The sequence below is a fragment of the Saccopteryx leptura genome, chromosome 1 (assembly GCF_036850995.1).
Source record: "Saccopteryx leptura isolate mSacLep1 chromosome 1, mSacLep1_pri_phased_curated, whole genome shotgun sequence".
NCBI classification, from domain to species: domain Eukaryota; kingdom Metazoa; phylum Chordata; class Mammalia; order Chiroptera; family Emballonuridae; genus Saccopteryx; species Saccopteryx leptura.
In genome coordinates, this window is record NC_089503.1 from 35,206,505 (window position 1) to 35,214,260 (window position 7,756).

Below are 7,756 nucleotides of genomic sequence, written 5' to 3' on the forward strand. Positions count from 1 at the left end.
TCTTCTTATTGGCAAAACTGTGATTTCTGAGTTTAGTTTGAAAAAATGAGTGACAAAGGTACACTTACTCCTCTTCAGAAATTCACATGATCCAACAGTTTGTTTTTTCAGACTGGCTGGGATTGGGATCCACAGAAGAAATTCAAAAGAAATGAGCCAAATCAGTGAATATCAAAACTCAACCTGGGAATCCTGGACATTTTATTCTACTCATTTGAACTAAATATTCACATATTTTTTGATAGCTAACACTTTGAAATGGAGAACATATGCAGGCATCCCAAACTATGGCCTGCAGGCCGCATGCGGCCCACTGAGGCCATTTATCCGGCCCCCTGCCGCACTTCCAGAAGGGGCACCTCTTTTATTGGTGGTCAGTGAGAGGAGCACTGTGTGTGGAGGCCTTCCAATGGTCTGAGAGACAGTGAACTGACCTCCTGTGTAAAAAGTTTGAGGACCCCTGAATATAGCTTTATAAATAGGTATGAAGTCAAAATAATTTAGAGTTTTGTCGTTTGAACAAATAACATATTTAGTCAGTGTTTGTGTTAGTTTTTGCTTAACTTTCTCATTTATAAGATGAGAATAGTATTCTCTGTCCCACTTTTCTCACTGGTTTTATTTCAAGGATCAAATAAAGTATGAATGTGATAACACATTTTGACTAAAGTAATGTATGTTGTATGATTAATGGAATGCAAGGATAAATATGCCAGGTATACGAACCTTGTAATTATCTAGAATCTAGATGCAAATTCCAAGTATCAGAATTTTTTTATTGATTTAAATTTATTGTGTTTATATAGATTCAAGTGTCCCACCAAATAAATCCCCCCACCCCCGTGTTCTCCTCCACATCCCCCCAACCCTCCTCTCCCCAATGCCCTGCCCCCTTCCCTTCAAGATTTGCTTTTCTGCTCTCTATAATGCTGTGTCATGTATATATAATTTAGCCAATCTCTTTCTCTTCTCTGATCCCATCCCATCCTCTCCTTCCCTTTCCTTCTGTCTACTTTCCCTCTGGTCCTTTTGATCCCGCCTCTGCCTCTATTCTGTTCCTCAGTTCACACTTTTCATTGGATTCCTCAAATGAGTGAGGTCATATGATATTTTTCTTTCTCTGCCTGGCTTATTTCACTTAACATAATAATTTCCAGGTCCATCCATGTTGTCGCAAAAGTAAGATTTCCTTCTTTTTCATGGCCCCATAGTATTCCATTGTGTATATGTACCACAGCTTTTTAATCCAATCGTCTACTGACGGACACCAAGTATCAGAATTTTTTAAAGGTTTAATGAGTTTGGATTATTTGACAATATGTAATCATGTCATATTTTATCAATAATTTAATAATTAGAATAAGAAGTTTAAATATTTTCAATTCTAATCCTAAGAGTGGCAATAACATTTAGTTACTTGAATCCTTAATCTAATTTACTCTTCAGAGTGCTCTTTTTCTATAAATGATAATTTACAAATTTTGATTTTGCACCACTAATATGGTACAAATATGTTGACACATAGACAGTACAGAGGGTCCTCAGGTTATGCTACAGTTCCATTCCTATGACAGTAACATAACTGGAATTTTGGTGTGGATCAAAATATACCCTAGTCTAAGTCATTTATTTATCCTAACATGGTTGTAAAATCATAATTTAGAACATAAAAACACAAGTAAGGCACAAAAAAAAAAAAGGAAAAAGACATAAATATTCTGTACTGTACACTGCACTACAGTAACAAAAAAATGAGTGTAAAAAAAGTGTGACACTAATAGTGTAAGTCAAAACACTCATGTCTCAACTTTTCAAAGTTTTTTTGGGAGTGAGTGTTGTAAACTTTGAACACTGTTATGTTGAGACTGTCATAACACAAGGACCCCTGTATATGCACTTTAATGATAAAATCTATATAATTATGACTAACGTAATCTTACTATTTTAAAATTATTACTATTAATATTTTCCTATTAATTTTTACCTTTTGAAAACATTTTTCATTATTAATATTATCTTCTGTTACATAAAAGTGACATCAGATCTTTAGCTAGGGTGGGGATATTCTTCATTTCTTTATTTATTAGTGATTTTTGTTATATTAGTGGTCAGCAAACTGCAGCTCATGAGTCACATATGGCTCTTTGGTCCCTTGAATGTGGCTCAAAGGCCAGCTTAGGAGTATCCTAATTAAGTTAATAATAACGTACCTACCTACATAGTTTAAGTTTAAAAAATTTGGCTCTCAAAAGAAATTTCAATCATTGTACTGTTGGCATTTGGCTCTGTTGACCAATGAGTTTGCCGACCACTGTGTTATATCATGTCTTTCTTTTTTCTGAAAATTGGTATAAAGTCAGTAATATAATATTTAGTTTTATACCTTAAATGTATTTGGTATGTGAATAAGAGGAAAAAAGAAATAACAAATGTCAAAACTGTGTTAAGAAAACGATACCCTCATTCACTGCTGGTGGGAATGTAAACTAGTACAGCCACTATAGAAAACACTATGCAGTTCCTCAAAAAATTAAGACTAAAGTTACCATATGACCGAGAACCTTTTCTTCTGGGTATCTATCCCCCAAACTTAAAAATATTTATGTTCAAAATTATATGCTTCCCATGGACATTGCAGCATTATTCACAGTGGCCAAGACATGGAAACAATCAGTGTTCTTAGTAGATATTTTGATGAAGAAGATAAGATACAGCTATACAATAGAATACTACTCAGTCATAAGAAAAGATGAAATACTGGTGTTTGAGACAAACCTTGAGAATATCGTGCTAAGCAAAGTAAGTCAGAAAGAGATGAGAATCATATGATTTTACTCATATGTTGAATACAAAACTGAAAGCAACAAATGAACAGACAAGAAATACAAACACTCACAGACACAGACAACAGTAAGAGGAAAGGGGGAAGGGTGGATGTACTAAAGGATGAAAAGGATCAAATATATGGGGATAAAAGAACATCTGACTTTAGGTGGTAGACACATATGCAATTTTCAGATTGTGCATCACAGAAGCGTACAATTGAAACATCTAATTTGATTAACCAGTGTTACCCCATATATTTAATTAAAAAATAAAAACCAACAACTGCGCAGAGAGCTTTGGATCTCAAGGACTACATTTATGAGCTTCTAACATTTAAAATTGTTTCTAACACCATATGAGTTATATCTCCATTTTATCAATTTGAAATTTGAGGCTTAGAGAATTTCAGTGACTTAAATCTTACTGCTAACAACTGGCAGTGACGTGAACCTACATCTTCTGACTCTGAAGCTTGAGTACTTTCTAGAACAATGGGGTGGTGAACCATCAGTATCTAAACAGGTTTCCATCTCCCTCCTTTGTTTATATAATAGCTTGTATAATTTAGGCTTAGGACTTTGAGATTAAGGAAACACGAAAAAATACAGTGAACTAGACTATATGCAGATTACATCAACTCATTGTCAGCCCCTCACTTCCATTACCACTGAGACAACCTCTCTGTAGTTGTTCCGTGCATGCCAGCCCAACCCTGTAGCTCCAGAGAGCACTGGCATGCAGTGATCAGGGCCTTGTTCTCATTATCTATGTGTGGCTAATGATCCATCCTTCATTTTCTGCTGGTTAGAGATGCTTAGGAGATTTGCTTCCTTCCACTAACTCCAGCTTTTCCTTAAGTAAATTTTCCCCTTTGAATATACTCTCTGACACAAAAACTTTTTTATCTGGAAGGGAGGTAATTGAGTATCATATCATACTGCTCACAAAAATTAGAGGATATTTTATAGCTTCAGATTAATTTTTGAAACATCCTCTAATTTTTGTGAGCAGTATATTATTTTATTATTTATTAAGCAGTTGTTCACATGTGTTGTAATTTCATATTGTCAGGAAAACAACCATTCCCAGGACTTATCACAAAAAAATCTACAAAATCTATTTATTGATATGAGGCTTATTTATTGACCAAGCCTCTTAAAACATCTGCTGGCAAGACATTAATGAAGGATTTAGATTAACATGTAAGTCATGCTTTGGAGTTATACATTTTCCTCTTTGTTTATGTAAAGATAATTTAAAACACTCATTATTTGTGAGGGGAAATCCCAAGGGTGGTCTCTGAAATGGAATTAAGATAGACATCAATTAAGGGAGATAAGACAAATTTTCCTAATACAATAAGCTGTAACAATACCAACAGATTTTAAGTCATTTTATTCTTGACATTGATGTTTTCTGAAACAGAAGTACTATATTTTAAAAGAAAGCATATTTTGAAAAATCAAAGTATTTTGCTCATTTCTTTGAAGCTTAAGCCTCCCTATTTTACACTGAGAGGCTTACAAAGACTTAGAACCAAAGCAATGTGCTGGAGTCGAAGCCCCTAAATTGTCATCTACCCTGGAGGCAATCCAAGCAGAATTCATACGGGAGAATCAATTTAGAAGATTAGGATAAAAAAATAAGGCCCTGGCCAGTTGGCTCAGCGGTAGAGCGTCGGCCTGGCGTGCGGGGGACCCGGTTTCGATTCCCAGCCGGGGCACATAGGAGAAGCGCCCATTTGCTTCTCTACCCCCCCTCCTTCCTCTCTGTCTCTCTCTTCCCCTCCCGCAGCCAAGGCTCCATTGGAGCAAAGATGGCCCGGGCGCTGGGGATGGCTCCTTGGTCTCTGCCCCAGGCGCTAGAGTGGCTCTGGTCGCGGCACAGCGACGCCCCCTGGTGGGCAGAGCTTCGCCCCTGGTGGGCGTGCCGGGTGGATCCCTGTGGGGCGCATGCGGGAGTCTGTCTGACTGTCTCTCCCCATTTCCAGCTTCAGAAAAATACAACAACAACAACAAAAAAATATATATATTAACCCCAGGCTTCCCATTACCATTTTGACAAGTTGTTCAAGTATATGAAGAACTGTTGTACCTTAGCCGGGAGATCCTCTGAACCTCACCTCCAGTCCCCTAGGAGAAGTGAAGAAAATCCCTAAAGCTGGTGGAATGGGAGTGAGGTGGAGAAGCTGCAATCCCAGCTCTTTCCTTGGACCCCAGGATTCATTTCCCATGGAAACAGCACTGAAGTCAGTGACCAAGAGTAGTGGACCCATTATGACCAGTGTATGAAGCATGAAGTCAACCTTCAGGCTTATTTTGGCTGAGGCTAGCCTCTTCACAGTGAATATATTATTTTTTTTAGGTTAGTGGGAAGTAATTTTAATCAAAAATTTGTACATTTTTCCCCCCACACATTTCGCTTTATATTACAAAATGATATTGTGATCCATTTCACAGAAATATTATAAAATATTTAAAAGCAAATATTAAAAATAAACACAAAAAGCAAGATGGGGTAAATAAATGGTTCCCGTCCCCCAAATCTCTACCTTAATGTCCACAGCATGCAAGAGAATCAAAACAAATAAGTAACAAAGATCCCCCTTATCACAAGTTTCCACAAAATTGGACAGGGGAAGAAATGAGATGAAAATGGTTGTATGAAAAATAATAAATGTTACTGAACTGCTTCAGTAACCAATCTATTCTGAGTAACATACCCTCTTATATGCGGTGAATTCCAAAGAAGGTAAAACTGCAAGTTATTTTTTAAAAATAACTTAGAAAACACCCTGGGAGTTATAATAGCTCTATTGCTCAAGTTTCCTAAGATCCTCTTACTGCATGAAACAATGAGGTGAAAAGAAGTATGTTTGGGCATCGAAAGTTGTCACAGAAGCCCTTACATCTCTTTTGTAAAAGCTTCATAAACATCATCCTTAGACTAAACTGGGATGGAAACAAATGGGCCAGATTTGGGGGTTGCTTTGGCAAGAGGTGTAGCAGAATCATCCTCTCACTTTCTTTGGGGAGCAGCAACAGCCTCTTTATTCTCTGGACAGACCATCAGAGCAGAAGGCACGAAATAAGTAATCTCTTCCTTGAGATGAGTGATGTGTGGTGTGGCACTAATGGTTGCTGTAGCTTTCTTCCCAGTGGTGGCTGCACTCATGTCATGCACCTTGGGTTGCTCAAGTAAGTTGGGTGGAGCACTTAAAACTCCTAGATTTGGGTTGCTCAAGTAAGTTGGGTGGAGCACTTAAAACTCCTAGATTTGGCAAGGGAGCAGGTGGGAAAAGACCATGTGGGACAGGTTTGAGTGGAAGTACCAAAGTTGAGCGCATTAGGCCAGGATGAAATGTAAGGGGAGGTAACCTTGATGGGGGTCTCCAAAGAGGAGGATTAGGAGCCAGATCTGGAGCTTGACCTGGGAAAAGTCTAGGGGATCAGCTTGGTGGTGGTCCTGGAAGTAAAAGTCGGGGAAAAGGCCCTTGGAGTCCTTGCAGTCCAGGTGGCCTCAGGAACTCCTGGAGACGGTCCAGGGAGAAGGCCTGTAGGTGGTCCAGGTGGCTGTAAAGGTAGAGCAGGAGGTAGTCCAAGAGGAGGTGGTCCTGGCATGAGAAGAGCTTGTATCTGAGAAGGGGGAGCAAGTTGTGGGAGAGCTGTTGCTAGGAAGACGCAGACGTGCCATCAAACGGATTCCTCTTTATGCTGTTTCTTTTTTTTTGCATTTTTCTGAAGCTGGAAACAGGGAGAGACAGTCAGACAGACTCCCGCATGCGCCCGACCGGGATCCACCCGGCACGCCCACCATGGGGCGACGCTCTGCCCATCAGGGGGCGATGCTCTGCCCATCCTGTGCGTCGCCATGTTGCGACCAGAGCCACTCTAGCGCCTGAGGCAGAGGCCACAGAGCCATCCCCAGTGCCCGGGCCATCTTTGCTCCAATGGAGCCTTGGCTGCGGGAGGGGAAGAGAGACACAGAGAGGAAGGCGCGGCCGAGGGGTGGAGAAGCAAATGGGCGCTTCTCCTGTGTGCCCTGGCCGGGAATCGAACCCGGGTCCTCTGCACGCTAGGCCGACCTTTATGCTGTTTCTGTGATGGCTTTTCCACTTCAGAAATATAAACGTCACCTTCATTATCGTCCTCTGAAAATTCCTCTGCTTCTCATCCCTCTGCAGGGGTTTTCTGACCTGCCATTAGGAGCATGATGGCTTGAAGAAGGGTCAGCTTCATAATCTTCTTCTTTTCCTTCCTTGCTTTCCCAGGCATATCTGTAAATCTCACTGTCAAACCAGACTGCTCTTCATCATTGCTCTCTACTTCATTTTCGCCTTGGTGGACAAACTCATCCTCTTCACTTTCTCCATCTGATTCCTCAGTGTTGCTGCCATTACTACTGCCATCATGCTTATCCTGATCCATGTCCTCAAGACAGCCATCATTTTCACTTGTGCTGAATGCTGTTGAGCAAGTTCAGGACTATATAACATGGCTTCATCTCGCCGACAAGGGGGAAGGTCTAGGGCAAAGCCCATTTTACAGGAAGCACATTTGACTTGGCCCTACGCTGGAAGCAGAGGCAAACATTAAGGAAGCTGGCCGTTATCGACCCTATTTTATCCCTTTTAGGTGGATGGTTACAAAGATTGTGGTTTGGCTCCTTGGGCTGTTTGCTCCTGGTTATAAGTCAGAGTTCTATATTTTTAAATGGTTTGGTCACTGTGCACTTGTATAATGAGTTTCAGTGTGTAATTAATTAAGCTAACAGGCAACGATGTTAGAAACCATTGTAGTGGGAGGTGGAGATGTGCAGCTATTTAGTTTTCTTGATCTCATTTCAGAGTATCCCATGTCCTCCTCTTCCTTTTATCTTAATTCTCATATTTTTCTCCTCCATCCCATCCTACCTTCTCCTCCATTCCTTT

General features: G+C 40.1%; 1 pseudogene; it reads right to left on the minus strand.

Annotated features, from left to right (window-relative positions):
* Window positions 1-5,718: 5,718 nt before the first annotated feature.
* LOC136388741 (WW domain-binding protein 11 pseudogene) lies at window positions 5,719-7,366 on the minus strand (annotated as a pseudogene).
* Window positions 7,367-7,756: the final 390 nt, after the last annotated feature.